The sequence below is a fragment of the Petromyzon marinus genome, chromosome 79, assembly GCF_048934315.1.
Source record: "Petromyzon marinus isolate PM22_M1 ecotype Great Lakes invasive population chromosome 79, UKy_Petmar_22M1.pri1.0, whole genome shotgun sequence".
Taxonomy (NCBI): Eukaryota; Metazoa; Chordata; class Hyperoartia; order Petromyzontiformes; family Petromyzontidae; genus Petromyzon; species Petromyzon marinus.
This window is the reverse complement of record NC_133745.1, coordinates 2,636,213-2,645,936: the sequence shown is the minus strand read 5'-3', so window position 1 is coordinate 2,645,936 and position 9,724 is coordinate 2,636,213. Positions and strand designations below refer to the sequence as shown.

The 9,724-nt window shown below is 44.3% G+C and overlaps 1 long non-coding RNA gene across 1 annotated transcript; it reads left to right on the top strand.

Annotated features, from left to right (window-relative positions):
- Nucleotides 1-2,061, top strand: LOC142907522 (uncharacterized). Its single transcript, XR_012931059.1, has 2 exons — nt 1-170; nt 1,011-2,061. It is a non-coding gene; the product is annotated as an uncharacterized LOC142907522 (long non-coding RNA).
- Nucleotides 2,062-9,724: the final 7,663 nt, after the last annotated feature.

Below are 9,724 nucleotides of genomic sequence, written 5' to 3'. Positions count from 1 at the left end.
AAAGAGTTTGAAACCGGCTCCTTGAAGATGGCGCCTCGCTTGTGTTTTTCAGGCGAGGTCGGGCTTCCATTTGGCGTCAGGCCGCAGCTCCCGCCCTGCTGCAGCCAGCCCAGCGTCGCACTCCTCGAGTGCACTGCGGTACCAGCAGCACGTGACGAGGGTGGATTGAGGTGCCTGCCTTTTGACATTAAATTTCTGACTACCACGCGGCCGTGCCACACTGCCAGAAAACCCATCTCTATCATTCCTGCAGTCTTGTTAAAACTGCAGAAAAAGTAATAAGCTTTTGTTTGTAATTCATAATAAAGGTTTTTGGATGTTGGATGCTGGATGTATTTACCAGCGAAACGTCGTACTCAAACTGTAAATGTGGATTCACTCTTCAACACACCGGTGGGCTAAATTAGTGAATTATTTGTCTTTTGTCAACGTGACACTTTTTTTGCTGATTGGCCGTGTCGGGTGGTGGAGGGTTACGACACATTTATAAATAAACGCTATCTAACCCAAAAACCTTTATTATGAATAATATTGGTCGCGAAAGCCTACGTGTTAAACTGAGCTTTTGTTTGCTTATGTTTTTGAGCTAACTGACCAGGAATGGGCAAAATGTAGGCCCATCGTTTGACCCAAGCAAGTTGAGACCCCAGATTGAGTGTTTCTGATGTAACATTAAACGTAACAATAATATATTTTTTGGAATCATAGTTAAGAGACAAACTACATATATATGAATAAAAATAATTAAACAACATGTTTTCAAACGTAAAATACTATCAATGGTCTTTAACAGCAGGCAATCAGGCTGCTTAAAATACCACGTGCAGTGAGGAAAAGTATCGCAATTTAAAAGTAGTACTTGAACTTCATCAAGCTGGAGGAGTACAGAATGTATTTTTTGACTCATGATAATTTAGAACACATTTTTTATCGTGTTAAATCTTGTTTGTAAACAGGATGTTTACTTTGTCTTCGATCTGTTGAGATTTTATTTATTGTGATTTTTTAAGGTGCCTTGGTGGAGTGAAGTACCTGGCATCTGAGATGAAATGGAGGCAATAAAATGTAACATCAAGACTGCAAGGTCCTCACTGCGTTGCATTGATATAATTTATTGGAATAGTCAAAGATGGGGAGTATCACTGCCTTAAATCAAGTATGCATCGCTGTACGTTTTATTGACAACTTGTGATTATATCAAATACCCAGATACTGCCTTCACTTAAGATGAATGCGTTCAATGCGGCTTAAAATGTACCTTCTCATCAATCCATAGACCAAGGAATTTAAATGCATTAACGATGTAATTCTTAAGCAAAGTTTGAACACGTTAATATTATCATGCCAATTAGAAAAAAAAATATGTATACTGCTTGTATAGCGTTCTAGATCAGTTTGACAATTAAACCAATCGTTAAATGAAGAAAAAATGACTGAAGGCATGCTCTACACTCGGCTTTGCAATCTGCAATGATAGCCTGATTCACGAGCCTTGAAGTCCTCAAACAAATGTCATGCCTATTGCCTGGATCACCAGTAAACTGCATAATGTGGTGCCTGATTTTAATCGGTTATCCACTGATGAAGGGCAGTCAATATCTACCTCTGCAAAAGCGGCATACAACTTCTTATTTGGTTTGCAAAGTGATCACCTTCCTACACTTCTTGGCGATTGAAGCAGAAGCAGAACTTTTGGTCATTTAGAACTCGTTATGATGCAGTGAAAAAATACGTTTGCAAATTAAAACAAAGACAGCATACAAAGAACATATGAGGGTATGCCCCGACGTACACGATCATCACACGTATTGTATTGTGCCGCTCAGCCAAGCATCTCAATAAATCGAGGACTTACCATAGATTATGTTTGCATACACTGCGAAGGGAAGGAGCATTGCCTCGCAACGCTCCTGCTGGCAGTGACGTTATAGCGATACCTCGCGATGTTAAATGTATGGCGACTTTGTGCATGACACTGGCATTTGATGCCCGAGGACTCTGCAGAGGTGCGTTGAATATTTCAGTTTCCACCTGGCTGAGAATAAAGTGCCTCTGTTTGGGTTCATGTGTCGTGCTGTAATTGGGCTGCGGGCACTTACCTGCAGTGGCATGAAGGGCCCATCAGGGGCAGTACCTTGCACGGGCAGCGTGGCGAGAGACGGACACACCTGGGAGGTATAATAAAGCCGGACCTCTCAACGGGTCCTGGCCCATTCCAAGACAGAAGCCAGAAGACCAGCTAGCCAGGACCCTGGGACCCTTAGCCCCGCTGTCTATGTAAGGAACGGGACTCTGTGGGCCAGTGGTGAGACCCTGGGAACCCCCGGCCCGACATCCTTGGAAGGGCCGGGTCCGAGTGGGCCAGTGGTCAGGACCCGTACCTTGGCTGGGTCGGGTCAGAATAGCCTCACCTAGGTGATTCATAGCCGGAGGACCTGAGAGCGGTAGCCCGGTTTTCATATGCGCTAGTCGGGAGGCTGTACCTCCCCAGGTAACATATTAAAAGGGCTGTAGCCTTAGTGAAGGCTGAGACTGTTGCTGTTAAGCGTTTATTGAATAAACGCGTTGCCTCTACAAGTCGTCTCCGAGAACTCACTACACATGTACCAGGTGAACAAACGAATTCATAAATAACGAGAGAAAAAAATTACGCAAGTGTTTTTTTGCAGATGAATTTAATTAAATAAATCCAAACAGTCTCCATACCCCAGGCCACAATCCCCCGATTTTGGATAACTTTCATTGGAGGGGTGGTCGAGAGGCCAAAATGTTACAAGCCATTTGTATCATGTAAATTCTTATATTCCAGCATATGCCACGACAAATAGGACTTTTGATTTAAAGCTTTCGTGACTGCAGAGATTCATATTCTTGGTTTTTGAATGCTCGTCCAGCAATTGACTTGTTTAAGTTGTGGGGTGGACAGCAAACATAGTGAAGCAGAGTGGAGAACCCGACGTGGGGAATAAACTAAAATGCGATGTGAAAGATAGGCAGGGGCCAGCACATTAAGATTATTTAAAAACAGTAAGTGCAATCTTAAAATGTATTCTGGACTGAATAGGTAGTCAGTGGCGGGATCATAAGATGGGTGTAATATAATGACGCATACGGGTATGAGCAAGTACTCTTACAGCTGCATTCTGTACATATATGTGTAGTGAGTTCAACTGAGTCGCAGACGTCCTCTTGGAGGCAACACATTTATTTAACACCAACACATGGTCACCAAAAAAATTCCTTCATGGAACCCAGCTTTCATGTGTGCTCCGTCAGGCCTCAAGTTGGTTCAGTGAAGGTCCGAGGTGGTATCTTCGGCGACACATCTTCATCCGGGATTGCTGTTGGGCGTAGCTCCTGCATAGGCGAGGTGATGCAGCTTGTAGAAGCGGCCAGAAAGATCGGTCGATTCCCGCCTGATGTGCTGCGAGCGGGAGCGGTAGCTGCATCCCCGGTGCTCTAGCTGACTGTGTATCAAGTGGCGGCAGCGGCTGTTGCTCTGGTGTCTCTGTTCACTGCGTCCGATGGAAGACAATGACTCCATCCTCGGAGCTCCAGCTCTCCACATGGTGGGTGCAGGTGGTGGCTCTGTCTCTGCGAGCTACACTTCCCGTGTGCCAAGGAGAATCGACAGCTCCGTCTCCAGGCCAACGCTGACGACTCGGCACTCCACGTGAATTTGCTGTTGTTCTGGCTTGTCCACCTCGGCTCCTAGAACTGCGGGGATCGGCAGCTGCTCAAGTTGCACAGTATCTACTCCTTTCCCCTCTCTCTCCTCGACGATCGCCGTCAGAAACCAATCAATGGCGGAGGTATGGCGGTCCAGTCTCTTAACTATGTGTTGCCATTATTTTTGTCTTGGCGATACTGCTTCCCTGGTCAGTGGCGGGGCCTCCACCTCTTTCGTGAATTTAGCTATCATTGGGTTCCGGTTCCTGATGGATTCCAGTTTTCGGGTACCCGGGGCTCTTCGGGATAACACCTCTTCCTCTAAGGGAGCTCACCTCCGGGTCTTCATTCTGGATACCCTAGACTGAATCCCACCTCTGCCACAAGTATAAAGAAGCTCTTTGGAGACATCCATTTTTTTAAGTAGAGCCTTTATTTCTATTGAAACGTATTTAGTGCCGAGTGTAACAACCGCCACACTCGTAATTAATTTGACTATCTTCAGCCACGATGGTTTCCACCAAATTGTTTCATGAACAGTCAGTCCCAATGATTTCCATTCAATTATTTATCTAAAAGTCAGTCCCGACGGTTCAATTTAGTTGTTCTCGAACAGCCGGCCCCAATCTCGTCCACCTTGGCCGTCGATTAGTCCCTGAACAAGTGCCCCGTCGGCAGGCCTCGCTCCTCCTCATGTACTTGCTCAGCCCCGCCCTTATCGGACAATGGCCCCTCCACTCGACGACAACACGTGTATTACTCTTTGTTTTTTTCTCTAAAGTCACGTAGGTAAAATAAAATAAATAAAAATAAAAGTAAACTATAAAATCATTGGTTAGATTTAAAACTAAAGGCAACCGGCCACCATGGTTTGATCCTTTGATTACAAAGCTCATGAGAACTCGGGACAAGGCTTGGGCATGTGCTCAGAAAAGTAATTTGGTCAATGACTGACTAGAATGCAGGATTTTAAGGAATAGATGCGTCAGAAAAATACGGCATGCAAAAAATGCCTACTTTTTCTCCACTCTCCTGGAATAACATGGAAATGCCAGGATTTTCTGGAAAACAATCAAATGTTTCGAAAAGGCATCCAAAACAGACAATCTGCCCGTTGAGCTTAACCGAAATGGGGAATATTTTTCAGATCCCAAAAAAATATTTGCCAATTTTAACCTACAATTTTCTGAAGCTGGTAATCTTTTTGATGATGTATTCGGAGTCACCCCTGCTCATGCAAATTCCTACACCCCTGTCCAAACATTAAACGAATTTAGTTTCCAGCCAATCCACGAATGTAATGTTCTGAAACAACTGTCCTATCTCAAAGAGTCCTCCTCTACCGGAGCAGATAGTATTCCCGTCTTTGCTCTACTAACTGTTGGTCACCTAATATACAAACCTATACCCCATATTTTCAACCTGTCCATCAAAGAAGCATCAGTTCCTCTAGAATGGAAACATTCCTATGTCCGTCCACTTCACAAAGGGGGCCGTAAAGATGATCCAAATAACTTCCGACCTATGTCAATTTTGTCCCCGTTGATAAAAAATTTTGAAAAATTATTGAACTTACAAATTAGCAGCTTCCTGTCCACTAACAATCTACTACATCTAAAATAATCTGGGTTCTGAAAATAATACAGCACCACATCTGCTTCATTAGACTCTCCGAATAACATTTACAGTAGCCTTGATAATATGCAGTACTGTGCCTGTCTTTTTCTTGACCTGTCCAAAGCTTTTGATACAGGAGACCACAACACCCTGCTTAGTAAAGTAAGTTGCCTCGGTTTTTTCCGCAAACGCAGTAAAATGGTTACAAAATTACTTTTTTTCACGCACCCAAACTGTATTCACAGATGGTTGGAGGTCAAACAGTGTTAAGATAAGAAAAGGGTTTCCACAGGGTTCCATCATCGCCCCCCTTTTGTTCTCTCTTTATGTCAATGACTTGGGCACTGACCTGGATCATTCCAGGGTAATTTTTTTTTGCAGATGACACGATACTGATTACTGCTGGCCGCTCTCCGCATGACGTCATTGCAAAGCTACAGGGTGATTTCAACAAACTACAACATCAGCTAGTTGCTTTTAAACTAGTCCTGAATACCTCCAAAACCAAGGTGCTATGCTTCTCACCAGGGCTAAAGCAGGAAGTTATTTTTCCCCAATTACATTCCTTAAATAATAATCAACTAGAGCAAGTCAAGATCTATAAGTATCTTGGGGTCAACATGGATTCAAAATTGAATTTTGAAGATCACATTGATTATATTGATTAAAAGATAAAAATTAAAATAGGATTTCTGTATCGACACAAGCACTGCTTCCCCCCTATGGTTTGTTTGGAATTGATAAAAGCTATCATACTGCCTCTACTTGACTACTGTGACATCGTGTATAAATCATAGGAGACCCTTTGGGGGGCCTAAACGTGGCACGGTAACGAGACCTCAACATTCTCTGCTCCAGATTTTACATCATAGCACGAAATACTGCATTGGGCAACTGGAAGGATCACGCCCCCCCACCCCCCCCCCCCACCCCCCCGTTAATAAAAAGTGACAAAGAACACTTCAAGCACATGCAGTCTCTCCAGTGTTGGCGCTTGTTCTAAGTAGAGAGAAAAAGTACTAGGAAAGCACTTGCAAATGGAAACATCACACCTCTCACTTTCTTGTTTTATCGCCAGCCAGCCCAGGCCTCCCAGCATACTCGAGCTAGCTTCTCATTATTGCTGAGGTTGTCGAATTGAATCCAGGCCCGTTTTCCCTTGTGGTGGCTGCGGCAAAAACGTCAATGCAAATTCTATACAATGCAACGGTTGTAAAGCTTGGTACCACAAATGCTGCGCTACTTTAGCCCACATCGCCAGTACAAATTCCAGCTGGTTCTGCAAATGTTGTACATCATCCACTTCAACAACGTCACCTTGCACAACCACACTCGCACCACCACCTCAACCACAACAAAACGTCCGCAACTTAAACGACCTAAAAATCCATTAACTAACCATTTCCGGCATCAACAACGAATCTCTTGAACTTAGCACCTTCCGACAACAAAATTCCATTAATATAAGCCGCCATCCAAGAAACAAAATGAAAATCCACTTCTCGCCCACCCAACTTTCAAAATTTAACTCTCCTCGGTCGAGAGTGACAAACAGCTGGTGGCGGTCTAGCTTTCCTCATCCATAACTGCATTCAATTTTAAGAAATTAAAATCCCAATGCCTCCTTCTGATATCACCACAGAAGTCTTAAGCATCCGTATCAAATCCCATCTAGGCCCATTCACTATAATCAATGTCTACATTCCACCGACGGGTTCTTGCCCTCGCAACTATCAGTTCAATAAAAATCAACTTTTACCAAACAACGACTCAATTGTTATTGGAGATTTCAACGCCCACAACAAATTTTGGCATTCTCCCCATTCAGATACACGTGGCGACCTCATTGCCGATATCTTGAACTGCTCCCTCTATGGGGTACTCAATGAAAAGAACCAAACCATAATTCCGTAATCTGGCCCTTCATCCTCACCAGATATCTCAATTGCGTTAGGAAACCTCCTTTTATCAATCGACTGGCAAGTCTTTACGGCCCTTGGATCCGACCACCTACCTATTGTGTTGATCCTCAATGCACCAAGCCTTCACAAACTATTAAAAACCGCTTGCATTACAACTTTTAAAAACTGGCACGTTTTTTTGCTGATATACTGCGACCTTTCACTGGAAAAACCACCTCTGCGGTACTAAATTCTACTCACCTGGTATCGACAATCAAAGGCATTTCCCTGTCCCCAAACGACCTGCTTGTCAGTTTTGATGTGGTGTCCTTGTTCACCAAAGTCCCGGTACCTGACACCATCGCTATCATTGAAGACCTGGTTCATCAAGGACTGCATACTGATGTACCCCCCTGGTGAGACATTGCTTAACCAACACATACTTCACCTGGAATGGAACTTTCTACAAACAAACTGAGGGCACCCCAATGGGCTCCCCGCTATCTCCGGTTGTAGCCAACGTATTCATGGAAAAATTTGAAACTGACGCCATCCAGACTGCCACTCTACGCCCGACCTTATCGAAGAGGTACGTTGATGACACCTTTGTCATCTGGCCACATGGCCAGCCTGCTCTAGACCAATTCCGCGACCACATCAATTCCATACACCCAGCCATCAGATTTACCATGGAGGTCGAAAAAGATGGCAAACTACCCTTTTTGGATGTCTTAATTAAAAGGAGACATGATGGTTCAATGAGCCACTCTGTCTACAGGAAAGCTACCCATACAGATGCTTACTTGAAACCGGATTCCCACCACCATCCATCCCAGAAGAACTCCCTCATCAAGACTCTATACCATAGAGCCCAATGCATTTCCGACCAGGAACACATTACCAGTGAACTCAAGCACGTACACCAGGCTCTCAGGACTAATGGCTACTCCGACTACACAATCCGCAAAACCATAACTCCAGTCATGAAGAAGGATCCTCTTGTGGAGCCACTCAAAACCATCACCTTACCCTACATTGCAGGGGTCACTAAAAAGATCTCCAAAATCCTGAATAAACACAAGATCCAGGTCCGATTCAACACAGTATATAAATTTCGATTTAAAGCTTTCGTGACTGCAATGATTCATCTTCTTTGGTTCTTTCGGTAAAGTCACGTAGAATGAGAATAAAATAATAAATTGATAAAATAAAATAACACAATAATATTCTCACAACGTTTCGGCCACAACACAAGCGGCCTTCATCAGGTGAAGGGGGCGAGACTGTCTGGTAGGACAGCGCTGGAGTGAGAGAGCCACGTTCAGATCACGGCTTTTAAGCTGTGTGAGAGGAACAAAGAGCCCTCAAATTTCCGCACCACGGATAGCTACGGGCCCCGTTCAGACGGACGAGTTCGTCCATGGTCGGAACAGAGGAGGGGGATAGAGACAGCTGCAAGGCCCTTAGAGTCGCGGGATCTCTTCAGAAAGGTGAGAGACTCGATTAGTTGAGCCTTCTTATCCCGAAGTCTGTTGAATGATCTTAAGGATGTGTGGAATCCCTCCCCGTAGAGGCGGTTAAATTTCGATTTAAAGCTTTCGTGACTGCAATGATTCATCTTCTTTGGTTCTTTTGGTAAAGTCACGTAGAATGAGAATAAAATAATAAATTGATAAAATAAAATAACACAATAATATTCTCACGACGTTTCGGCCACAACACAAGCGGCCTTCATCAGGTGAAGGGGGCGAGACTGTCTGGTAGGACAGCGCAGGAGTGAGAGAGCCACGTTCAGATCACGGCTTTTAAGCTGTGTGAGAGGAACAAAGAGCCCTCAAATTTCCGCACCACGGATAGCTACGGGCCCCGTTCAGACGGACGAGTTCGTCCATGGTCGGAACAGAGGAGGGGGAGAGAGACAGCTGCGAGGCCCTTAGAGTCGCGGCATCTCTTCAGAAAGGTGAGAGACTCGATTAGTTGAGCCTTCTTATCCCGAAGTCTGTTGAATGATCTTAAGGATGTGTGGAAAACCCCCCCGTAGAGGCGGTTAAATTTCGATTTAAAGCTTTCGTGACTGCAATGATTCATCTTCTTTGGTTCTTTCGGTAAAGTCACGTAGAATGAGAATAAAATAATAAATTGATAAAATAAAATAACACAATAATATTCTCACGACGTTTATTGTGTTATTAGGGTTAGGGCCTAGATTTCGCTAAATCCCACCATGAGATCACAATAATTTTTTAATGATCTATGTGGCACAAACATCTCGTCCGTAGGAGACCCTTTGGGGGGTCTAAACGTGGCACGGTAACGAGACCTCAACATTCCCTGCTCCAGACTTTCACATCATAGCACGAAATACTGCATTGGGCAACTGGAAGGATCACGCCCCGCCCATCCCCCCCCCCCCGTTAATAAAAAGTGACAAAGAACACTCCAAGCACATGCAGTCTCTCCAGTGTTGCCGCTTGTTCGAAGTGGATAGAAAAAGTACAATTAAAGCACTTGCAAATGGAAACATCACCCCTCGCACT